The 26,420-nt window shown below is 38.5% G+C and overlaps 1 protein-coding gene and 1 pseudogene across 4 annotated transcripts in view; one reads left to right on the top strand and one right to left on the bottom strand.

The window, feature by feature from the left end:
* SPIDR (scaffold protein involved in DNA repair) overlaps positions 1 to 26,420 on the top strand; it is a 600,140-nt gene that overhangs the window by 60,414 nt on the left and 513,306 nt on the right. The gene's annotated exons all lie outside the window — the stretch shown is intronic.
* On the bottom strand, positions 18,171 to 19,122 carry LOC123946713 (annotated as a pseudogene).

Below are 26,420 nucleotides of genomic sequence, written 5' to 3'. Positions count from 1 at the left end.
TTCTTTTTGTTGCCTAATTGCTCTAGATAGAACATCTAGTACAATGTTTGATACTACTGAAAGCAGGCATCCTTCTTTTTTTTCTGATCTTAGGGGAAAACTTTCAGTCTTTCACCTTTAAGTATGATGTTAGCTGTGCTCCCACCCAGTAGAATCCCTTTGCGATGTTAATGAAGTTCACTTAATATTCCTAGTTGTTGAGTGTTTTATCGTGAAAAGGGGTTGGGTTTTTTGGTAAAGTTTTATTTTAATTCCATAAGTTAAAATACAGTATAATAATAGTTTTAGGTGTACAGTTCAGTAATTCAACATTCCATACATCACCATTTGCTCATCGCAAATGTACTCATTAATACCCATCACCTATTTAACCTGTCTCACCACCTACCTCCATTCTGGCGACAATCTAGTTGTTCTTGTTTTTTCTTTTTCTTCTTTATTAACATACAATGTATTATTTGTTTTAGGGGTACAGGTCTATGATTCATTAGTCTTACAAAATTCACACCACTCATCATAGAACATACCTTCCCCAATGTCCATCACCTAGCTACTCCAACACTTTCACCCCCCTCACTCCAACAACTCTGTTTCTGGAATTTAAGTGTCTCCTATGGTTTGTCTCCCTCTCTGGTTTCTTCTTCTGTCATTTTTCCCTGCCTTCCCCAATGATCCTCTGTCTTGTTTCTCAAATTCCTCATATAAGTGATATCATATGATAATTGTCTTTCTCTGATTGACATATTTTGCTTAGTATAATATCCTCTAGTTCCATCTATGTCCTTGTAAATGGCAAGATTTCATTTCTCTTGATGGCTACATTGTATTCCATTTTCTTTATCCATTCATCTGTTGATGGACATCTAGTCTCTTTCCGTAGTTTGGCTATTGCAGACATTGCTGCTATAAACATTCGGGTTCATGTGAGCCATCCGATCATTACATTTGTATCTTTGGGGTAAATACCCAGTAGTGCAATTGCTGGGTCATAGGATAGCTCTATTTTCAACTTTTTGAGGAACCTCCATACTGTTTTTCAGAGTGGCTACAACAGCTTTCCTTCCCAACAACACTGTAGGAGGGTTCCCCTTATTCCACATCCTCACCAACACCTCTTGTTTCCTGACTGGTTAATGTTAGCTGTTCTGACTGGTGTGAGGTGGTATCTGGTATCTCACTGTGCTTTTGATACACATTTGTATTTCCCTGATGCCGAGTGATGATAAGCACTTTTTCATGTGTCTGTTGGCCATATGGATGTCTTCTTTGCTGAAATGTCTCTTTATGTCTTCTGCCCATTTCTTGATAGGATTATTTGTTTCTTGTGTGTTGAGTTTGATAAGTTCTTGATAGATTTTAGATACTAGCCCTTTAATACGTCATTTGTGAATATCTTCTCCCATTCTGTCAGTTGTCCTTTGGTTTTGTTGACTGTTTCCTTTGCTGTGCAAAAGCTTTTGATCTTGATGAAGTTCCAATAGTTCATTTTTGCCCTTGCTTCCCTTACCTTTGGCGATGTTTCTAGGAAGAAGTTGTTGCGGCTGAGGTTGAAGAAGTTGCTGCCTGCGTTCTCCTCAAGGATTTTGATGGATTCCTGTCTCACATTGAGGTCTTTCATCCATTTTGAGTCTGTTTTTGTGTGTGGTATAAGGAAATGGTCCAGTTTCATTCTTTTGCATGTGGCTGTCCAATTTCCCAGCACCATTTGTTGAATAGACTTTTCCATTGAGTGTTCTTTCCTGTGTTGTCAAAGATGAGTTGACCATAGAGTTGAGGGTCCATTTCTGGGTTCTCTATTCAGTTCTATTGATCTGTGTGTCTGTTTTTGGGCCCGTACCATACTATCTTGATGATTACAGCTTTGTAATAGAGCTTGAAGTCTGGAATTGTGATGCTGCCAACTTTGGCCTTCTTTTTCAACATTCCTCTGACTATTCAGGGTCTTTTCTGGTTCCATTTTCTTTGAAAAAAAAGTTGATGGTATTTGATAGTGATTACATTAAATGTGTAGATTGCTCTAAGTAGCACAGACATTTTCACAATATTTGTTCTTCCAGCCCAAGGACATGGAACGTTTTCCATTTTTTTGTGTCTTCTTCAATTTCTTTCATGAGTACTCTGTAGTTTTCTGAGTACAGATTCTTTGCCTCTTTGGTTAGGTTTATTCCTAGGTATCTCATGGTTTTGGGTGCAGTTGTAAATGGGATTGACTCCTTGATTTCTCTATCTTCTGTCTTGCTCTTGGTGTATAGAAATGCAACTGATTTTTGTGCATTGATTTTATATCCTGCCACTTTACTGAATTCTGTATGAGTTTTGGCAGTTTTGGAGTGGAGTCTTTTGGGTTTTCCACATAACGTATATCATCTGCAAAAAGTGAGAGGTTGACTTCTTTGCTGATTCAGATGCCTTTTATTTCTTTTTGACGTCTGATTGCCAAGGCTGGGACTTCTAGTACTATATTGAATAGCAAGTGGTGAGAGTGGACATCCCTGCGGTGTTTCTTACCTTAGGGGAAAAGCTCTCAGTTTTTCCCCATTGAGAATAATATTTGCTGTGGGTTTTTCGTAGATGGCTTTTATGATTTTGAGGTATGTACACTCTGTCCCTATCCTGTGAAGAGTTTTGATCAAGAAAGGATGCTGTACTTTGTCAAATGCTTTTTCAGCATCTATTGAGAATATCATATGGTTCTTGTTCTTTCTTTTATTAATGTATTGTATCACATTGATTGATTTGCGGATATTGAATCAACATTGCAGTCCAGGAATAAATCCCACTTGGTCGGCAGTGAATAATCCTTTTAATGCGCTGTTGGATCCTATTGGCTAGTATTTTGATGAGAATTTTTGCATCCATGTTCATCAGGGATATTGGTCTGTATTTCTGCTTTTTGATCGGGTCTTTGGTATGGAGATCAAGGTAATGCTGGCCTCATAAAATGAATTTAGAACTTTACATTCCATTTCTATTTTTTGAAACAGTTTTAGGAAAATAGATATTAATTCCTTAAATGTTTGGTAGAATTCCCCTGGGAAGCCGACTGGCCCTGGGCTCTTGTTTTTTGGGGGATTTTTGATAACTGCTTCAATCTCTTTATTGGTTATGGGTCTTTTCAGGTTTTTTCTTTCTTCCTGGTTTAGTTTTGGTAGTTTATATATCTCTAGGAATGCATCCATTTTTTTTTTTTTTTCCAGATTGTCAAGTTTTCTGGTGTATAGTTGCTAATAGTATGTTCTTATAACTGTATTTCTTTGGTGTTGGTTGTGATCTCTTCTCTTTCATTCATAATTAATTTGGGTCCTTTCTCTTTCCTTTTTGAAAAGTCTGGCCAGGGGTTTATCCATCTTATTAATTCTTTCAAAGAACCAGCTCCGAGTTTTGTTGATTTGTTCTCCTGTTCTTTTGATTTCTATTTCATTGACTTCTGCTCTGGTCTTTATTATTTCTCTCTTCCTGCTGGGTTTAGCATTTCTTTGCTGTTCTTTCTCCAGCTCCTTTAGGTGTAGAGTTAGGTTGTGTACTTGAGCCCTTGTTTCTTGAGAAAGGCTTGTATTACTATATACTTTCCTCTTAGAACCGCCTTTGTGGTGTCCCAAAGATTTTGAACATTTGTGTTTTCATTTTGATTTGTTTCCATGAATTTTTAAAATTCTTCTTTAATTTCCTGGTTGACCCATTCCATTTAAAATGGAATTGATAACTTAAGTTGGCTAAAAAAAGGAAAAAAAGGACAGAATGTGATCAGGCTCTAGACTAAAACAAAGTCAAGTGCTAGATTTTGGGTATATTTTGGTCTGTTAGAAGAAACTGTATCCTATGTATACAAAAAATAACATTAAATACAATGAAGGGATAGAGTATGATTATAACAATGTAAATTAAAAGATTTTTAAAAAGGTATTGATAATAAAATGGTTAATATAAGAATGAGGGAAAATTTTAAAAAATAGAAAAAATAATAAAAATTCAAAAAATTTAACCTTGAAAGACTAAAGAATCATGGGGAAGAAACCATGAATTCTGTGTGCTGTATTCCCCTAGTACTGGTGTTTTGCAATTCTCATTGATCAGTAAACATGTTCTTGGCTGGCTGTTCTTGACGATCTTCTGGGGAGGGGCCTGTTGCAGTGATTCTCAAATGTCTTTGCCTGAGGCAGAATTGCACCCCTTGCCAGGGGCTAGGCTATGTGATCTGCTCAAGTTTGTTCTCAGTAGCTTTTGTTCCTTGGAAGAGTTTTGTACAGCTTTGGAGGATGAGAATGAAAATGGCAGCCTCCCAATCTCCAGCCCCAGAGGAGCTGAGAGCTCAGGGCCCCCCTGTTTCACACTCAGAGAAAAGCAGTTAGTCTCTCCTGTCTCCCTGGTCCTCGCTGCACCCCAAGCTCACCCAGCCTGTGACCTGGCATTTCTATCTCTGGCACATGGTCCCGTTTATAGTCTCTAAACCCAGCAGATTCCTGCAGTGTGCTCCTGTGCCACACCTCCCTGTGGTCTCCCTGGATCTGCCACTTGTGGGGTCCCTCCTCTAAGAGTAGTGGCCTGACTTTGCCTTGGATCATGGTTTATTGCAAACCCTAACCTGGAGCTGAGAACCCCCTCCTTGGCTCCAATTTTGCAGCCAGCTTCCCCGCTCTGATGCTCTGATACTTGGGAGCTCTGCCATGTTCAGGCACCCCCAGTCTTTCTGTGACCACACTGTCTCAGCGAGGATTCCACCCACCGCTTAACCGCTGGAGTGAGGTCCCTCTGTGGAGCAGACCTCTAAAAGTTCTGATTTTGTGCTCCACTGCTTTCTCACTTGCTGGTAGCCAGCGCGCCGCCCCCCCCCCCCCCCCCAGGTCTATCTTCTCATATATTGCCTCAGATTCACTTCTCTGCACATCCTGTCTTCCAGAATGTGGTCAATTTTCTGTTCATAGAATTGTTGCTGTTCTTCTCTTAGATCTCCTATTGAGTTTGTAGGTGATCAGAATGGTTTGATAACTAGCTGAATTCCTGGAATCAGACAAAATTTTTGATCTCCTACTCCTCTGCCGTCTTGCATGTTACTCAAGTTCTTTAAAGTTAGGAGTCTTTTTCTGGTTTACTGCCCCCCCCCCCCCCCCGCTTTTTGCCCCTTTACTCATTTGTTTCTTAAATTTCACAAGTGAATGAAATCGTATGTATTTGCCTATCTCTGACTTACTTTGATTTGCATAATATTCTTCTAGCTCCAACCATATTGTTGCAAATGGTGAGGTTTTTTTTTTAAAAAGACATCAATATTCCATTGTATTTGTGTGTGTATGTGTGTGTTTGTGTTTGTATACTCATCTTCTTTATCATTCGTCAGTCAATGGATATTTGGGCTCTTTTCATAGTTTGACTATTGTTGATATGCTGCTATAAGAATTGGGGTGAAGGTGCCCCTTTGGATCACTACATTTGTATCTTTGGGGTAGATACCCAGTTAGTGCAATTGCTGGATTGTAGGATAGCACAATTTTAACTTTCTGAAGAACCTCCATACAGTTTTTAGAGGGGCTGTGCCGGTTTGCATTCCTACCAACAGTTTAAGAGGGTTCTCTTTTCTCTGCATCCTCACCATACACCTGTTGTTTGTGTTGTTGATTGTAGCCATCCTGACAGGTGTTAGGTGATCTCTTTTTGTAGCTTTTATTTGCATTTCCCTGATGATGAGTGATGTTGAGCATCTTATCATAATGTCAGTTGCCTGTCTCTCTGTCTTCTTTCAAAGAAATGTATTCATGTCTTCTGCCCATTTCTTAACTGGATTATTTGTGTTTTGCGTGTTGTTTTAGAAGTCCTTATATGTTTTGGATAATAACCCTTCATCAGATATGTCGTTTACAAATATTTTCTTCCATTCTGTAGGTTGCCTTTTAGTGTTGTTGATTGTTTCCTTCACTGTGCAGAAGCTTTTTCTTTTGTTTCCCTTGCCTCAGGAGATGTATCTAGAAGAAAAATTGCTATTGTGTATGTCGAAGAGGTTATAGCCTATATTTTCTTCTAGGACTTTAAATAAACTCCATTTTGAGTTTATTTTTGTGTATGATGTAGGGAAGTGGTCCAGTTTCATTCTTTTGCATGTTGGTGTCCAGTTTTCCCAACACCATTTGTAAAGAGACTGTCTTTTCCCCAGACTATTCTTTCCTGCTTTGTTAAAGATTAATTGACCATACAGCTGTGGGTTTCTTTCTGGGTTTTAATTCTGTTGCTCTATGTGTCTGTTTTTGTGCCTGCACCATACTGTTTGGATTACTACAGCTTTGTAATATAACTTGAAGCTGGAATTGTGATGGCTCCAGGTTTGCTTTTTCTTTTTCAAGATTGCTTTGGCTATTTGGGGTCTTTTTTGGTTTCATTCAAGTTTTAGAATTGTTTTTCTAGCTCTGTATAAATGCTGTTTGTATTTTGATAGGGATTACATTGAACTGGGTAATATAGACATTTTAATAACATTTGTTTTTACTATCTATGAGCATGGAATGCTTTTCCATTTCATTATGTTATCTTCAATTTCTTTCATCAGTGTTTTATAGTTTTCAGAGTACAAGTGTTTTACCTTTTTGATTAGATTTGTTTCTTGGTAAGATTCTGTTTTTGGTACAATTGTAAATGGAATTGATTCCTTAATTTCCATTTCTTCTGCTTCTTTATTGGTGTATAGAAATGCAACAGATTCCTGTATGTTGATTTTGTATCCTGTGACTTTACTGAATTTGTAAATCAGTTCTAGCAATTTTTTTGGTGGAGTCTTTTGGGTTTTTCTATATAGAGTATCATGTCATCTGCAAATAGTGAAAGTTTGAGTTCTTTCTTCCCAATTTAGATGCCTTTTATTTCTTTTTGTTGTCTGGTTGCTGTGGCTATGACTTCTAGTACTATATTGAATAAGAGTGGTGAGAGTGAATATCTTTGTCCTTGTTCCTGACCTTAGGGGAAAATTTCTGTTTTTCCCTGTAGGAGATGGTGTCCACTATGGGTTTTTCATAGGTGGCTTTCTCATGTTGACTTATGTTTCCTCTAAACCTATGTTGTTGAGGGTTTTTGTCATGAATGGATGTATACTTTGACAAATACCTGTTCAGCATCTGTTGAAATGAACATATGGTTCTTGTCCTTCCTTTTATTAATGTGTTGTATCACATTAATTGATTTTTAAATATTGACCCACTCTTGCACCACTTTGATTGTGGTGATTGTGGGTTTTTGTTTTGTTTTTTGTTTTTAATACATTGTTGGATTAGGTTTGCTAGTATTTTGCTTAGATTTTTTTGCATCTATGTTTATTAAAGATACTGGGCTATGGTTCTCTTTTTTTTTTTTTTTCCCTTTTTATTTATTTTTTTTTTCAGCGTAACAGTATTCATTCTTTTTGCACAACACCCAGTGCTCCATGCAAAACGTGCCCTCCCCATCACCCACCACCTGTTCCCCCAACCTCCCACCCCTGACCCTTCAAAACCCTCAGGTTGTTTTTCAGAGTCCATAGTCTCTTATGGCTCGCCTCCCCTCCCCAATGTCCATAGCCCGCTCCCCCTCTCCCAATCCCACCTCCCCCCAGCAACCCCCAGTTTGTTTTGTGAGATTAAGAGTCATTTATGGTTTGTCTCCCTCCCAATCCCATCTTGTTTCATTTATTCTTCTCCTATCCCCCTACCCCCCCATGTTGCTTCTCCATGTCCTCATATCAGGGAGATCATATGATAGTTGTCTTTCTCCGATTGACTTATTTCACTAAGCATGATATGCTCTAGTTCCATCCACGTCGTCGCAAATGGCAAGATTTCATTTCTTTTGATGGCTGCATAGTATTCCATTGTGTATATATACCACATCTTCTTGATCCATTCATCTGTTGATGGACATCTAGGTTCTTTCCATAGTCTGGCTATTGTAGACATTGCTGCTATAAACATTCGGGTACACGTGCCCCTTCGGATCACTATGTTTGTATCTTTAGGGTAAATACCCAGTAGTGCAATTGCTGGGTCATAGGGTAGTTCTATTTTCAACATTTTGAGGAACCTCCATGCTGTTTTCCAGAGTGGTTGGACCAGCTTGCATTCCCACCAACAGTGTAGGAGGGTTCCCCTTTCTCCACATCCTCTCCAGCATCTGTCATTTCCTGACTTGTTAATTTTAGCCATTCTGACTGGTGTGAGGTGATATCTCATTGTGGTTTTGATTTGTATTTCCCTGATGCCGAGTGACGTGGAGCACTTTTTCATGTGTCTGTTGGCCATCTGGATGTCTTCTTTGCAGAAATGTCTGTTCATGTCCTCTGCCCATTTCTTGATTGGATTGTTTGTTCTTTGGGTGTTGAGTTTGCTAAGTTCCTTATAGATTTTGGATACTAGCCCTTTATCTGATATGTCGTTTGCAAATATCTTCTCCCATTCTGTCAGCTGTCTTTTGGTTTTGTTAACTGTTTCCTTTGCTGTGCAAAAGCTTTTGATCTTGATGAAATCCCAATAGTTCATTTTCGCCCTTGCTTCCCTTGCCTTTGCCGTTGTTCCTAGGAAGATGTTGCTGCGGCTGAGGTCGAGGAGGTTGCTGCCTGCGTTCTCCTCAAGGATTTTGATGGATTCCTTTCTCACATTGAGGTCCTTCATCCATTTGGAGTCTATTTTCGTGTGTGGTGTAAGGAAGTGGTCCAATTTCATTTTTCTGCATGTGGCTGTCCAATTTTCCCAGCACCATTTATTGAAGAGGCTGTCTTTTTTCCATTGGACATTCTTTCCTGCTTTGTCGAAGATGAGTTGACCATAGAGTTGAGGGTCGATTCCTGGGCTCTCTATTCTGTTCCACTGGTCTATGTGTCTGTTTTTGTGCCAGTACCATGCTGTCTTGATGATGACAGCTTTGTAATAGAGCTTGAAGTCCGGAATTGTGATGCCACCAACTGGTATTTTGATAGGGATTGCATTAAATGTGTAGATTGCTTTAGGTAGCATAGACATTTTCACAATATTTATTCTTCCAATCCAGGAGCATGGAACATTTTTCCATTTTTTTGTGTCTTCCTCAATTTCTTTCATGAGTACTTTATAATTTTCTGTGTATAGATTCTTAGTCTCTTTGGTTAGGTTTATTCCTAGGTATCTTATAGTTTTGGGTACAATTGTGAATGGGATTGACTCCTTAATTTCTCTTTCTTCAGTCTTGTTGTTGGTGTACAGAAATGCAACTGATTTCTGTGCATTGATTTTATATCCTGACACTTTACTGAATTCCTGTACAAGTTCTAGCAGTTTTGGAGTGGAGTCTTTTATGGTTCTCTTTTTTAATGGTGTCTTTATCTTGTTCTGGTATCAGGTTAATGCTGACCCCATAGAATGAATTTGGAAGTTTTCCTTCCTTTTCTATTTTTTTTTTGGAGTAGTTTTGAGAAGAATAGGTATTAACTCTTCTTTAAATGTTTGGTAGAATTTTCCTCTGAAGCAATCTGGTTGTGGACTTTTGCTTTTTGGGGAATTTTCAATTATTGACCCAGTTTCTTTCCTGGTTATCTGTCTGTTTATGTTTTCTATTTCTTCCTCTTTCAGTTTTGGTAGTTTATGTTTCTGGGAATATATCTATTTCTTCCAAGTTGTCCCAATTTGTGGGCATACAGTTTTTCTTATAATTGTTTGCATATATGTGCTGTTGGTTGTTAATTCTTCTCTTTCACTTGTGATTTATTTGGGTCCTTTCTCTTTTCTTTTAAATAAGTATTGTGAGGAGTTTATCAATTTTATTGCTTTTTTTCCAAAGGACGTGCTCCTATTTTTCATTGATTTGTTCTGTTGTTTATATTTATTGTTTTTGTTTGTTTGTTTGTTTCTGTACTATTTATTTATGCTCTAGTCGTCATTATTACTTTCCTTCTACTGGCTTTAGGCTGTGTTTGTTGTTCCTTTCTGAGCTCCAGTAGGTATGAGGTTAGTTAGTGTATTTGAGATTTTTCTTGATTCCCGTGATAGGCCTCTATTGATACACTTTACTTGTAGGTCCATGTTAACCTCATCCCAAAGGTTTTGGACTGTAGTGTTTTCATTTTCATTTGTTTTCATGTATTTTATTTCTTTTCTGATTTCCTGGTTGACCCATTCATTGTTCAGTAGTATATTCTTCAACCTCTATGTGTTTGTGGTCTTTCCAAATTTTTTCTTTTGGTTGATTTCTAGTTTTGTAGTGTTGTGGTCAGAAAGATGCATGGTATGACTTCAGTTTTTTCATATTGTTGAGACCTGTTCTGTGACCTAATATGTGAACTGTTGTGGAGAATGTTCCACGGGCACTTGAGAAGATTATGTATTCTGCTATTTTAGGTTGGAATGTTCCAAGTATATGTTAAGTCCATCTGGTCCAGAGTGTCATTCAGAGCCACTGTTTCTTTCTCTGTTCAAAACATCTGTCCATTGGTGTGAATGGTGTGTTATAGTCTGTTACTACTACTGTATTTTATCAATTAATCTTTTTTTAAAATTTAAATTTAATAATGAATATATACTGTATCTTTAGTTTCAGAAGTAGAGCTCGTTATACATCAGGTGCATATAACCCAGTGCTCATTATGTCACGTGCCCTTCTTTTGCCCATCACCCAGTTACCCTATTGCCCAACCTACCTTCCTTCTAGCAACCTTCAGTTTGTTTCCTCTAAGTAAGAGTCTCTTAAGGGTTGTCTCCTGATTTTGCCTTATTTTATTTTTTTTCTCCCTTACCCTATGGTATTCTGTTTTGTTTCTTATGTTCCACATGAGTGAAATCATATAATTGTCTTTCTCTGATTTATTTCACTTAGCATAATACTCTATAGTTCCATTCACGTTGATGTAAATGGTAAGATTTCATTCCTTTTCATGGCTGAATAACATTCTATCACACACACACACACACACCCCACATTTTCTTTATCAATTCATCTGTCAATGGACATTTAGTTTTTTTTCCATACTTTGGCTGTTGTGGACATTGCTGCTACAAACATTGGGATGCAGGTGCCCCTTCAGATCATTATATTTGCATCCTTTGGGTAGATACCCAGTAGTGCAATTACTGGGTCATAGGGTAGCTCTGTTTTTAACTTTTTGAGGAACCACCATGCTTTTTTCCAGAATGGCTGTACCAGCTTGCATTCCCACCATTAATGTATGAGGGTTCCCCTTTCTCTGTATCCTCACCAACATTTGCTTTTTCCTGACTTGTTAATTTTAGCCATTCTGGCTGATGTGAGGTGTAATCTTGTTGTGGTCTTGATTTGTAGTTCCCTTTTGCCGAGTGACGTGGAGAACTTTTTCATGTGTCTGTTGACCATTAGGTTGTCTTCTTTGGAGAAATGTCTGTTCATGTTTTCTGCCCATTTCCTGACTGGATTGTTTGTTTTCTTTGGGTGTAGAGTTTCATAAGTTCTTTATAGATCTTGGATACTAACTCTTTATCTGATAAGGCATTTGCAAATATCTTCTCCCATTCCATAGGTTGCCTTTTAGTTCTTTTAGTTTTTTGTTTGTTTGTTTTGTTTTGGTGAAGATTTTATTATTTATTTTTGAGAGAGAGAGAGCAAGCGTGCATGAGCACACAGGCAGGGGGAGGGGCCGGCATGGGGATAAGCAGCCTCCCTGCAAAGGAGCCCGATGTGGGACTCAATCCCAGGACCTTGGGATCATGACCCGAAGCTGAAGGGAGACTTTTAACAACTGAGCCACGTAGGCATCCCAGATTGCCTTTTAGTTTTGTTGACTGTTTTCTTTGCTGTGGAAAAGCTTTTTATCCTGATGAAATCCAAATTGTTCATTTTTGCTTTTGTCTCCTTTGCCTTTGGAGACATGTCCAGCAAGTTGCTGTGGCTAAAGATAAAGAGGTTGCTGCCTGTATTCTTCCCTAGGATTTTGATGGATTGCTGTCTTGCATTTAGGTCATTCATCTATTTTGAATTTATTTTTGGGAGGAGTGCTATAAGAAAATGGTTCAGTTTCATTCTTCTGCATTTTGCTCTCCAGTTTCCCAACACCATTTGTTGAAGAGACTGTCTTTTTTTCCACTGGATATTCTTTTCCTGCTTTGTCAAAGATTAGTTGATCATGGAGTTGAGGATTCATTTCTGTGTTCTCTGTTTGATCTTTGTGTCTGTTTTTGTGCCAGTACTGTACTGTCTTGATGATTACAACTTCGTAACCATCAAGTCTGGCACTGCAATACTCTCAGCTTTGGTTTTCTTTTTGAACACTTCTCTAGCTATCTGGGGTCTCTTCTTGTCATACAAATTTTAGGTTGTTCCAGCACCACGAAAAAAGTTGATGGTATTTTGATAGGTATTGCATTGAATGTGTAGATTGGATTTGGTAGTAAAGACATTTTAACAATATTTGTTCTTCCAGTCCATGAGCATGGAATGTTTTTCTGTTTCTTGTGTCTTCTTCAATTTTTCTCATAAGTGTTCCATAGTTTATGGAGTGTAGATCCTTTGCCTCTTTGGTTAGGTTTATTCCTAAGTATCTTATGGTTTTTGGTGCAATTATAAATGGGATTGATTCCTTAATTTCCCTTTCTTTTGTCTCCTTGCTAGTGTATAGAAATGCAAGTGATTTCTGTGCATTGATTTTCTGTCCTGCCATTTTGCTGAATTCCTGTATGAGTTCTAGTGATTTTTAGGTGGAGTCTTTTGAGTTTTCCACATAAAATATTATGTCATCTGTGAAGTGTGAGAGTTTGACTTCTTTGCCAATTTGGATGCCTTTTATTTCTTTTTGTTGTCTTATTGCTGAGGCTAGGGCTTCTAGTACTATGTTGAAGAACAGTGGTGAAAGTGGACATCCCTCTCGTGTTCCTGACCTTAGAGGAGATGTTCTCAGTTTTTCCCATTGAGAATGATATTCGCTGTAGGCTTTTCATAAATGGCTTTTATGATATTGAAATATGCTCCTTCTATCCCTGCACTGTGGATAGCTATATTTTGTCAGATGCTTTTTCTGCATCAATTGAGATCATATGGTTCTTGTCCTTTTACTTACTGATGTGATGTATCACATTGATTGATTTGCGAATGTTGAATCCCACTTGGAGCTCAGGTATAAATCCCATTTGGTCATGGTAAATAATCCTTTTTTTTTTTTTTTTTTTTTACTAACATGAAAGAGAGAGCGAGAGAGTGATACATAGAGGGCAAATGAGAGGGAGAAGCAAAGAGCCTGATGTGGGACTCCATCCCACAACCCTGAGATTATGACCTGAGCCAATAGCAGATGTTTAACTGACTGAGCCACCCAAGCACCCCAATAATCCTTTTAATGGACTGTTGGACCATATTGGCTGGTATATTCGTGAGAATTTTGGCATCCTTGTTCATTAGGGATATTGGTCTGTAATTCTCCTTTTTGGTGGGGGGCCTTGTTTGGTTTTGGAATCAAGGTAATGCTGGTCTCAAGAGAATGAGTTTAGAAGTTTTTTTTTTTTCTTTCTTTCTTTCCTTCTTTTTTTGAAACAGCTGAAGAATAGGTAGTAATTCTTCTTTAAATGTTTAGTAAAATTCCCCTGACAAGTCATCTGGTCCTGGATTCCTGTTTGCTAAGAGTTTTTTGATTACTGTTTCAATTTCCTTGCTGCATATGGATCTGTTCAGATTTTGTATTTCTTCCTGGTTCAGTTTTGGTAGTTTATATGTTTCTAGGAATGCATCCATTTCTTCCAGATTGCCTGATTTGTTGGCATATAGTTGCTTATAGTATGTTCTTACAAATGTTTATTTCTTTTGTGCTGGTTGTTATAGCTCCTCTTTCATTCATCTCTTTGGGCCCTTTTTCTTTTAATACATCTGGCTAGGGTATTTTCTTTCCATCTTACTAATTCTTTCAGTGTACTAGCTCCTTGTTTTGCTGATCTGTTCTACTGTTCTTTTGGTTTCTGTTTCACTGATCTTTGCTCTAATCTTTATTATTTCACTTCCCCTACTGGGTTTAAGCTTTATTTGCTGTTCTTTTACAGCTCGTTTATGTGTAAGGTTAGGTTGCGTATTGTATTTGAGACTTTTCTTATTTCTTGGGAAAGACCTGTGTTGGTATGTAGTTCCCCCTTGGGACTGCATTTGCTGTATCCCTAAGGATCTGAACTGTTGTGTTTTCATTTTCATTTGTTTCCTTGAATATTTTTTTTTTAATTTTTTAATTTCCTCTTTGACCTGTTCAGTCCTTTTTTTTTTAATTTTAAAGATTTTTATTTATTATTTATTTGACAGAGAGATTACAAATAGGCAGAGAGGCAGGCAGAGAGAGAGGAGGAAGCAAGCTCCCTGCCGAGCAGAGAGCCCGATGGCGGGACTCGATCCCAGGACCCTGAGATCATGACCTGAGCCGAAGGCAGAGGCTTTCACCCACTGAGCCACCCAGGTGCCCTGACCCGTTCATTCTTCAGTAGGATGCTCTTTAAGCTCCATGTATTTGTGTTCCTTCCAAATTTTCTGTTGTCATTGACTTCAGGTTTTAAACCATTGTGGTCCAAGAACATGCAGGTAATAATCCCAGTCTTTTGGTACCAGTTGAGACCTGATTTGTGACCTAGTAAGTGATCTATTGTGGAGAATGTTCTGTGTGCACTTGAGAAGAATTTATACTCTGTTGCTTTAGGGTGAAATGCTTTGAATATATCTGTGCAGTCCATCTGGCCATGTGTGTCATGCAAAGCCCTTGTTTCTTTGTTGATCTTGTGCTTAGATAATCTGTCCATTGCTGTGAGTGGGCTGTTAAAATTCCCAACTCTTCTTGTATTATTATCAGTGTGTTTCTTTAATTTTGTTATTAATTGGTTTATATAATTGACTGATCCCGAGGTAGGGCCAGAAATGTTTATAGTTGTTAGATCTTCTTGTTGGATAGACTGTTTTTTCATGATATAGTGTCCTTCATTTCTTTTTACATTCTTTGGTTTAAAATCTAGTTTGTCTGATATAAGAATTGCTACTGCAGCTTTCTTTTGATGTCCATTAGCATGATAAATGGTTCTCTACCCCCTTACTTTCAATCTGGGTGTCTTAGGGTCTAAAATGAGTCTCTTGTAGATAGCATATTGATTGGTCTTGTGTTTTTACCCATTCTGATACCCTGTGTCTTCATTGGGGCATTCAGTCTATTTACAGTCAGTAATTATTGGAAGATATGACTGTAATGCCATGTTATTACCTCTTAAGTCTCTGGTTCTGTAGATTGTCTCTGTTCCTTCCTGGTCTTTGTTACCTTTTGGGATTCCTTTTTGCTTAGTTGGATCCCCTTTAATATTTCTTGCAGGGCTGGGTTAATGATCACATATTCTTTTAGTTTCTGATTGCTTTTTATCTTTCTATTTTGAATGACATCCTTGCTGGATAAAGTATTCGTGGCTGCATATTTTTCTTATTTAGTACCCTGAATATATCATGCCAGTCCTTTCTGGTTTGCCATGTTGTTGTGAACAGATCCTCTATCAGCTTTATGTGTCTAATCTTGGAGGGAAGGACCTCTTCACTCTAGCTGCTTTTAGGATTTTCTATCTCTGAAATTTGTAAGTTTCACTATTATATGTTAGTGTTTTGAGCTATTTTTGATTTTGAGGGGTATTCTTTGTGCTTCCTGGACTCGAATGCATGTTTCCTTCCCTGGATTAGGGAATTTATCAACTATAATTTGTTCAAATAAACCTTCTGCCCCATCTTCTTTCCTCACTTTATGGAACCCCATTATTCAAATATTATTATAATTTATGGTATGATTGATTTCTCAAGGTCTCCCCTCATGATCTAGTAGATATTTTTCTCTTTTTCTCAGCTTCCTTACATTTCATCATTTTGTCTTCTATATCACTCTGTCTTCTGCTTTGAAAACCCCAGCAGTTAGAGCCTCTATTTTTTACTACCTCAGTAATAGCATTTTTAATTTCTGTCTGATTAGATTTTAGTTATTTTATTTGTGCAATAAGGGATTCTCTAGTGCCTTTATGTTTTTTTCAAACCCAGGTATTATCTTTATGATCGTTGTTTTGAATTCTAGTTTTAGCATCTTACTTTTATCCATATTGAATCAATCTGTGCAGAGCATACTACCTCTAGTTTTTTTCCTATGCTGTGAATTTCTCTTTCTAGTCGCTTAGTCCAGAAAAGAAAGGAGTAATGAAGGAGAAAGAAAAAAGAAAGAAAAAGAAAAAGAGCAAAAACAGTAATAATAATATCAAGAATAACCACAATATCTTTAGGATGTATTCTGCTGTATGCTGTGTATTCTGTGCTGTTGTGTTTTTTCTGCTCTTTCCCACTGGTCCTTCCTCTATAGAATTCCTCCTTGCTTGTAGTGGGGAGTGTTTGTTCTTTAAGTAGCTATGCTTTTGATTTGTTTGTGAAGTTAATCTGGAAACTGATGTTTCAAATCTTTCTTTATAAATGTAGGGATTTGTGTTGGTTTTCTGAGGGAGAGTTCTGCTTTGCTGGTTCACAAGCTGACTTGCCATCATAAAGATGCTCCTGTCAAAACAAACTGAGGGTTGCCGGGGGGAGGAAGGTAGGGAGAGGGTGGTTGGGTTATGGACATTGGGGAAGGTATGTGCTATGGTAAGTGCTGTGAAGTGTGTAAACCTGTCGATTCACAGACCTGTACTCCTTGGGCTAATAATACATTATATGTTAATAAAAAATAAAAAATTTAAAAAAAAAATGCTTCGGGGCGCCTGGGTGGCTCAGTGGGTTAAACCTCTGCCTTCGGCTCAGGTCATGATCCCAGGGTCCTGGGATCGAGCCCCACATCGGGCTCTCTGCTCAGCGGGGAGCCTGCTTCCTCCTCTCTCTCTGCCTGCCTCTCTGCCTACTTGTGATCTCTGTCTTTCAAATAAATAAATAAAAATCTTTAAAAAAAAAAAAGATGCTTCTGTCAGGTTGGGGTGGGAGGTTAGTGTAGGGGACTCAAACCTTCACTGGAGGAGTTCTGTTTCTCTCTATAATCTGTGCTAGTGGGTGAGATGAAGGAGGGGTGTTGGAAGAAGTAGATTATGGTGTCACGCCACCCTCCTGTCCCTGTGGAGCAGAACTCCTGGCAACCACTGCTCAGGAGGCCCTCTTTTTTTTTTTTCTTTTTGTTTATTTGTTTATTTTCAGTGTAACAGTGTTCATTGTTTTTGCACCACACCCAGTGCTCCATGCAATATGTGCCCTCCCTATTACCCACCACCTGGTTCCTCAACCTCCCCACCCCTGCCCCTTCAAAACCCTCTGGTTGTTTTTCAGAGTCCATAGTCTCTCATGGTTCATCTCCCCTTCCAGTTTCCCTCAACTCCCTCTCCTCTCCATATCCCCATGTCCTTCAGGAGGCCCTCTTGAACAATCTCCTATGACCCAGGCCCTCATTAGTTCCCTGCCCTAACCTGTCTGTGTCCAGGTTCATGGCATGCCCAGAGCCACAGATCTCCTGTATTTACCTCTGGCCAGTGGCTGGGATTCAAATTTCCAAGTTTTAAAGGGCCAGGTAATATGTGTGCTCACTCCCATTCCCCCTGGTTGGGAGGCTTCTACAGCACCATCCGGTCCCCTAAAAGCCATTGCACAGTATACCTCCAGAGGCCAGAGTTTATTGTGATGCCCAAATGAGAAGCCGAAGCCAAGTTATCGCTCATCTGCACTCGACTCAGTCCGCTACTCCCCTTTGTCCCAGGGAAGCCATCGTAGATGCTTGAATCTAGTGTGGCAGACAGCAAAATGTGGCCACCAGTTTACCTGCGATCATTAAAATCTCTGGGCTCTGCTCTTTCCATCCTAGAAAAGCTGCTGATCATCGGGCACACAGAGTAAGTATTTTGTGGTTCCCACCATAAAGTTAAAAGTTTTTCTACCTTCTGCACGCCCCTCTGACCCCATTCTGAGTTCTACTCAGTGGCTCACTGGCTGTCCCTTTGTCACTGGAGAGGGCATATATGCTCCTCCAAATGCTCTCCAGGAAGTGGAACAGTCTCTCCCTGAGCAACTCGGAAAATAAATACAAACAGGAAGAAGTTCGTATTTAATGTTTTACAAATAAGTATGAGTGGAATCTAATGTAAATTAAACATTATCAGATTTGTTTACACCACTATCCAATTCTTCATGTTAACTTTACTATTCAAACAAAAGAAAGTAGGTAGCAACTTAGTGATTGTGAAAGAGAAAAACAAACAAGGCAATTTTTACTATGTTTATTCTACACTGTGTGTAGCTGTGCTCACAGAAGTGGCTTCTTTCACTTCTCCACTGTGCAGGAATTCACTTGTATATAAAATTGAACCTGCCTTGGGGTGCCTGGGTGACTCAATGGGTTAAAGCCTCTGCCTTCGGCTGGGGTCATGATCCCAGGTTCCTGGGATTGAGCCCTGCATCGGGCTCTCTGCTCAGCAGGGAGCCTGCTTCCTCCTCTCTGCCTGCTTCTCTGCCTACTTGTGATCTCTGTCAAATAAATTAAAAAAAAAAAAAAAACTTTAAAATTGAACCTGCCTAGAAACTGAGGAAGAATAGAAATGATGGGTTCATATCCTAGTGCATTGTTATACAGTTCAAAATGGTGCATCTACAAGCTAATAATTTTTAGGAACTGCAAACAAGGCTTTCTCTGGATATTGGACTGGAAACAACTTACTATGTTGCTTACAATTTGTAACATCTGCAGGAATATATGGATACCGAGGAGGTTAAGAATTTTGTCTCTAGCAGTTACCAATGCAGTCATCAATGACCCAGTCTTGTAGGACTCCATCCTAATGACCCAGTTTCTCTTCATTAAGTGTTTCAGGCCTTCAACTTCATCTTCTGGATTAACCACCAGGTAATTTGAAGAAAGCTGTCCACAGCTGTAGCAGTAACCCATGCAGTAGCTGGTGCTCATGTACAATCAGACCCCCTTCTACAGTCCTTCTCATTCCAATTTTATCAGATTCCTCCCTCATGTGCTGAAATCTGACTGCAACAGAGTTGTCCTCATAGAGGGTCTCTTTTGTACCCAAGTATAGTTTGTAAGAGTACAGGTTAATGGTGTACTCCATAGTGAGAGGCTTGGTCTGTTGGATATACTTCTTGCTGAACTGGTTGACATCCCCCAGCCCATCCCCGCCAGGGCCAACTGCTTTATGAGCGATTGTGTGGCACCATGGACATGCTGGTGAGCTCGAGTACTGGTGGCAAGAGGAAGTGGGACAGGCAGGGAGACATTCCCTGTACCGGTAGCCGTAATTTTGCATTCACGTCAGCAGATGGCACCTGCCATTATCATGAGAGTGCAAGAAGAGGCGAAGGCACACCTGTTAACAGTATTTTAAAGTCTAGTTCGTCTGATATAAATATGGCTGCTCTGGTATTCTTTTGACATTCATTTGCATGATAAAAGTTTCTCCATCCCTTTTGTTCAATCCGCACATGCCTTTAGGACTAAAATTAGTCTTTTGCAGCATATACATAGGTCATTTTTTTTTTTCTTAAATTTTATTTATTTATTTGACAGAGAAAGATCACAAGTAGACTGAGAGGTAGGCACAGAGAGAGAGGAGGAAGCAGGCTTCCTGTCAAGCAGAGAGCCCCATGTGGGACTTGATCCCAGAACCCTGAGATCATGACCTGAGCCAAAGGCAGAGGCTTTACCACTGAGCCACCTAGGCGCCCGATAGGTCTTTTTTTTAAAAAATCCATTCTGTTACCCTGTGTCTTTTGATTGATTCAGTTCATTTGCATTCAGGGTAATTATTGATAGATATGTATGTAGTACTGTGTTATTAGTTATATTGTTTCTGAAGATTTTCTCTGATCCTTTCTGTCTTTGTCACTAAAGAGTTCCCTCTTTAATATTTCTTGCAAGACTGATTTAGTGATCATGAACTCCATTAGTTTTTGTTTGTTGGGAAACTATTTCTCTTTTTGAGGTTAAAGTCACTTGAATTATGGGATTTTAGTGCTTGATGGAATGTTTGAGGTCATGCTGTTAAATGCCTGCATTTTACATGTGAGGATATGGAGATTCAAATATTTTATTCCTTGGACATTTTGTTTAATAGCTACTTACCAGCCATTATTCTTAGAATTATAAAATCTATGCTGGAAGAGATTCTTAAAAAGATGTCCAGTATAACAGCCAATCACTTGTTCAGGTGTTAAGTAATTTGCTCCAGTATACAATAGATAAGTCCTTTGTCTCAAACTTTCACTTCTCTTTGTTTATACTAGGCTCTTTCAATTCTACTATTTCTTTTTGTGATAGGGCACCAGGGACTTAGTTTGCTTTATGGCCACTTTTGCCATTATCTCTCAAGGATTTAGGAACTTTTTGAAGACAGTGACCTCAAGTCATCTTAGTATTTCACTTGTTTTGTTTCTTTAATATTATTAATACTTTTACAGTCCACTAAATGGTCAGAGTGCCAGAACCTACTTCAGGGTTATATGTTATGTTTATATGTATATGCTCACATGTACATATTAAAATTCCAATATATTTTTGTTTTATTTCCCCCTTTTTTTTGGTACCTGGAGGGTACAATTTGTTTTTCCAGTTCAACTCTGATTTCTTTTGCCATTTTTTTTTAGAATTCTTAACATTCCCCTTTTACACTCTGGCTATTTTTTCAAACATAGCTCCTCAGGTTTGGATATATATTCTACGTTACTTCCTAATATTTAAAAGTGAAAATTCTTTCTCTTTTTTTATTTAAGGTTTTATTTAAGGTTTTATTTATTTATTTGTCAGAGAGAGAGGGAGAGAACAAGTGAGTGTACACAAGCAGGGGGAGCTGCAGGCAGAAGGAGAAGCAGGTTCCCCACTGAGCAGGGAGATTGACTCTGGAGTCTATCCCAGAAACCCAGAATTGTGACCTGAGCTAAAAGGCAGATGCTTAACCTACTGAGCCACCCAGGCATACCCCCAAAATTATTCTTAAATCTAAACTTTTACCTAATTAGTCATTCTTCACCTCTTCTTTATAATAGTCTCATTTGTGGCTTCTGTCTTGAACTGTGATGTACACCTCCTCTTACTTAGTTTACTATCTCTCTTGTAAGGAGTTAAGAGTTTTAGCCAGTAGCCCAGCTAGAGGTATTATTCCAGGTAAGATCACTTTCACCTCTGACACCAACTTCAGACTCCCAGAGTCCCCAAAGCCAACCTCAAGCTTAATAATTCACTATAAAAAGTCTCACAGAACTTGCTGGGAGCTATTATACCCATGGTTACAGTTTATTATAAGGAAAGGATAGAGATTAAAATAAGCCAAGGAAAGAAGCACGTAGTGCAGAATCCAGTAAAGGTCTCAGACATTGGAACTTTTCTCGTTTTCTCTGGAGTCAGAATGGTTAATTTTCTGGTACGTACGGTGTCATAATATCAAGGAAGCTCACCTGAGCCTTGGTGTTTCTACTGGGGGCTTTGATGTTGAGTGATTATTTGTGTCCCACCCCATTTATTGGTAAAAACTCATCCCCAATATGTTAGTGTTTGGACACGATCCCTTTTGGAAGTGTTTGGGTTATGAGGATGGAGCCAGAAGATAGTATCAATTATGAAGTGAGCCTTCATTAGATATCACCAGCACCTGACATTGAATCTGCTGCTGCCTTGATCTTGGACCTTCTGTCCTCCAGAATTATGAGAAATAAGTGTTTTGTTGTTTATAAGGCATGTAGTTTATGGTATTTGTTAGAGCAGCCTGAATAGACTAAGACACCATTTTGTGGGCATGATTGATTGCCCACATAGCTGATCTCCATCTTTCATTTCTACTCCTTCCATGTGTGACCCAGAGCCCCCATTATAGTTTACATTGTCTTTTTGGTGTCACGAGTCCCCATGCTAACACTATAGGGTATGGCTAGCCCCCACCCTAAATCACACTGTTAGTCCAGTGTAACTAAGGTCATTAGGCAAAGAAAGATATCCTATCAGCCATAATATTTCAGGGTTTTAGGGATTATTTCCCAGAAGCCAACAGGAAAGGCCAGACCTCATTTGAGTAAGGTCAAATTCTTTATTATACATTTGCCTTCTCAATTGTTTCCTAAGAAGTCTTTAAGAAGTCTTTTACTCATGGTTGTCTTTCTTTTCACACTTTGAGAGCCCACATTTTTAACAAACAGAAATCCTCTTTTTCACTTCACAAATGTGTCTCACTGATGCACATTCAGTGTCCCCATTTTGAAGTATGTGATTCCTGTCCTAACGCTTAACGCTTGAATGAGAGAAGTTAAAGGATTTTTAGAATTAATTTTAGAATTAATCTTTCTATCCTTGATACTGCCTTGATACTCAACATACCCATTGATCATATTTATTTCTTGAGGACAGAGTTCATGATTTATCTCTGTGTCTTCTGTGCTTAAACTATTATAAATTCTAGTTCATTGAATTTAGTTTTCAATAATAATAAAAATATTTGAAATTCCATTTGCTTTTAACCACCAGAACAGCTGTATTTAGTAGGGCAGGTTGAGACCTGCAGTGCCCTTATCGACCCCATTCATAAATATGTCCTGAAAAATGTGTATTTATTAGCTTATTCTTCCAGCAGATGATAATAAATAATAAATAAAAAATATCTTTCCTAACAAAATATATTATAGATCATTTTCTAGTAGTTGGAAGTATAGTGACTTGAGAAGGAAGATCTTTTTCTCATTTGCAGAAAGATGTGGTCCTCTTAGGACTATGGTCCTTGGGCTTAGACTAGCCTAGATTTTTTTTTAAAGATATATTTGAGAGAGAGACAGTGAGAAAGAGCATGAGAGGCGAGAAGGTCAGAGGGAGAAGCAGACTCCCCGTGGAGCTGGGAGCTCGATGCGGGACTCGATCCCAGGACTCTGGGATCGTGACCTGAGCTGAAGGCAGTAGCTTAACCAACTGAGCCACCCAGGTGCCCCAAGACTATCTAGATTTTTTTTTTTTAAAGATTTTATTTATTTGATAGACAGAGATCACAAGTAGGCAGAGAAGCAGGCAGAGAGAGAGGAGGAAGCAGGCTCCCTGCTGAGCAGAGAACCCGATGCAGGGCTGGATCCCAGGACCCTGGGATCATGACCTGAGCTGAAGGCAGAGGCTTTAACCCACTGAGCCACCCAGGCGCCCCGACTATCTAGATTCTTATCCTGGCTTTGTCATTTATAGATGTGTGATTTTAGATAATCTCTTCAACACTTAGTTCTATCTATAACAAAGGATTGGTACTATTCATTTCAGTCTACTTCATCATCTAGAATCTTTATGAGGTAATAGATATGACATTTGCTATTAGTGTCTGGTACCTACTAAATTGTCTTAGTCTATTAAGGCTGCCTGTAAAAAATACCATAGGCTGAGTATCTATAAACAACATATTTATTTCAGTTCTGGAGCCTGGGATGTTCAGGATGAAGGCAATGGCACGTTGTGTCTGGTGAAGGCCTGCTTCCGAGGTCATAGGCAGCCACACATAGTGGAATAAACAGAAGAGGGGATCTCTCTGGGTCCTGTTTATTAAGGGTATTAATCCCATTCATGAGGGCTCCATTCTCATCACTAAATCACCTCCCAAAGTCCTTATCTTCAAACATTATCACAGTAGGGGTTAGGTTTCAACATATAAATTATTGAGGGGATATAAACATTCAGTCCAGCTAAATAATTGTGCCTGTTTTCATTGGAGCTTGTGCTTTAGTAGTGTGTGATTACAGAATTATGTATGAGGTACTTTAAATTAGGTAAGAGACTTAATTGAGAGACTGGCTAGCACCTTTTTAAGTGATTGTTTTTAAGTTAAAGTCTGTTGTATTTTATTCAGACTTCCTGTTTTGAAAAGTAAGAAGGTTAGTATTAACCATATGGCAGAGATTCTGCTAGAGGACTTTGAGGGAATGAGGAACAGAGACTTGAATTTAGAGCCTTTCCAGGGATTTTGATGAAATCCTACCTTTGTATAAGCTTAAATCTATCAAAGTCTGAGTGTATTGGTTGTTGTGCCTCAACTTGCTAACAGTGAGGAGGCAGGGAATTCTGCTTTTGAGTGGGGAGTGATTAATAAAATAAAACTGGACCCAGACTGTGATATATTAGCAGTTGTCATTATTTTTGTCTTTTAAATCCTTGGTTTAGGGGTGCCTAGGTGGGTTAGTCCATTAAGCATCTGCCTTTGACTCAGTTCATAATCCAGACCTGGGATTGAACCCCTGTCAGGCTCCCTGCTCAGCAGGAGAGTTTGCTTCTTCCTTCTCCTTATGCCCCTCCCTGCCTCAAATAAATAAATAAAGTCTTAAAAAAAAAATAAATCCTTGGATAAAGAGTCATATCAAGTGTGTCAGGGATAGGGGAGGGAGAGGATGATGGAGGCAGCCTGGCATAGGAAATTGGTTTCTAGCATAGGAATTTTCCATTTCAGAAAAAAAAAAAAAGTTTCAGACAAATGGTATTCTGATCTGGTATACAGAGTGAATGGAAAATAAGTCTGCATTGCATTTCTTTTCAAATGTTGAAAATAAAACACATCACCGTATTTCCAACGTTAACATTAAGAAGTTCAGATCAGGCAAATGAAAACAGGAGGGCCAGATTGCCAGATGTTAGGGTTGTAGATTCAGAGTTTTTTAGAATATCGATGGTAAATGAGTCTGGGTTGTTTAATTAGTTTTGGTGTTTTAAAATACCAAAAGCAGGTAATTATTTTACTGTGAGTCCAAGCATAATTGGCATATTTCTGGCATTTACAATTTAGGCCATAGTAATCTTTAATTTGAAAGTATATGAAGGCTATACACAATATGGCAACTAGGTTTTTGCTTTATTTTCTCTGATGACAAAAGAAGAAATGAATTTAAACTGGTACCTGATTCAAGGCTTTTTTGACTGAACATTTTAAAACCATTTGGAATGGTTATGGGGTTCCTTTCTGAAAGTCTTCTATGAATGGAAAAGATAATCAAGGTTTTAGTATAGACATGGACATCCTTAAATGGAGCAATGATTGAGGTAGCCTCTGGACTTATTTAGCATGTATTGCAAGTATATATTCAGCAAATAATGGATAAACCAGCACGTTCTAGAAGATAGTTCTTTTAGAACTTGTCATATATAGAACACAAATTATAAATGAAGTCCTGATTTTAGGTAGATAGAAGACATAAACATAACATATGAAAATAACATTCTGTGTGGTAACAAAGTTTGATAGGAAGTAGTATGTAATAATTCCCAAAGGAATAATTTCAAGGAGGATCACTGAGGGCTATAAGGTTCCTGAAGATTCCTGAAGAAAGTAATCCTTGAGCCAGGTTTTGAGGGGCCCATCTGGTCAGACTGAAGATACTAAAAAGACAGCCTGGCAGGAAACAATATATGGACAAAGTTATCATGAAACTTACAGGCAGTTTTCAAAAATTTCACTATGCCTTATGAACACTCATTTTACTTACAGATTTTTTTTCCCTCAGATTGTTCTAATACTTTTCTTATTCACTTATATCTTCATATCAGGGGAGTGGGGCTTTCTTAATTGGTATTGAAGACCTGCAATTGCCTGACCAGCCTAGGAGAAAAATAAGGCAAGTGTATTAGTCGCAGGGCTATAGCTTATGGAATAGTGATGTTGACTCTAGAAATAGACTGGCCTGCTCCACTGAGTTTTTCATTTAATTCCTTTATCTTCCTTAAACTTGGAGAGGCCACAGAGTTCTAATCAGGAAGCTTCTTTTTCTTTTTATGGTTTGAGATATTGAAGTAAGTCATTGGATTAAAGCAGGGTTTTTGTGAATCACAGCATGTGAAAATAAAGCATCTTTATAAAAATAAAGCACATTCCTGTTTTAACCTGTGAATATTAATTACCTATTCTACCTTGTGTAATTGTACTCACAGTACTATTATTACCTACGATTGTTATTAGTAGCAATTTAGTCTTCGTAATAGTCTTGAGGTTAGTATGTTATCTCCATTTTACAGATGCAGAAACTGTGTCTTGAGAAGATAAATAATCTGGCCCAGTGTTAATGTGGCCAACAAGTAGCACAGATCACTTGACAGCATTCTGACAGCACAGCCTGAACATGTGGTCTATAAAGACTTGTGTGCTGGTTGTGAAATTGCCTTGATGTTTCTGTGCTCTGGGAGGGTAATAAATCAGGATATTTGGAAGCAGGACTACCGTGGAAAATCTAGGACCTGTTGATAGCCATCACCAAAGTACATTTTTTCCCTCATGTGAGTCAAAACCAGCTTTCACCAGTAAACAGTCTCTCATTAATTTATTTTTGAGTCTATCAACCCAGTCTCAGCCTACTTTTTCCTCCACTCTAATGCATATTCTTAGAACCTAAGGTCATTGAAGGGGGAAAACTTTTTTAGCTGTATACCTTCAGAATGCTCAGTGAATCACTTCAGTTTGGGAGAAACATAAACTGAGTGCTATAATTCAACTCAGTAGCTAGTGATTGAAGCCTAGCTTAAACTGGAC

This window comes from Meles meles, chromosome 1 (genome assembly GCF_922984935.1).
Source record: "Meles meles chromosome 1, mMelMel3.1 paternal haplotype, whole genome shotgun sequence".
Taxonomy (NCBI): Eukaryota; Metazoa; Chordata; class Mammalia; order Carnivora; family Mustelidae; genus Meles; species Meles meles.
The sequence above is the reverse complement of the archived record's forward strand: the minus strand, read 5'-3'. Positions and strand labels throughout refer to the sequence as shown.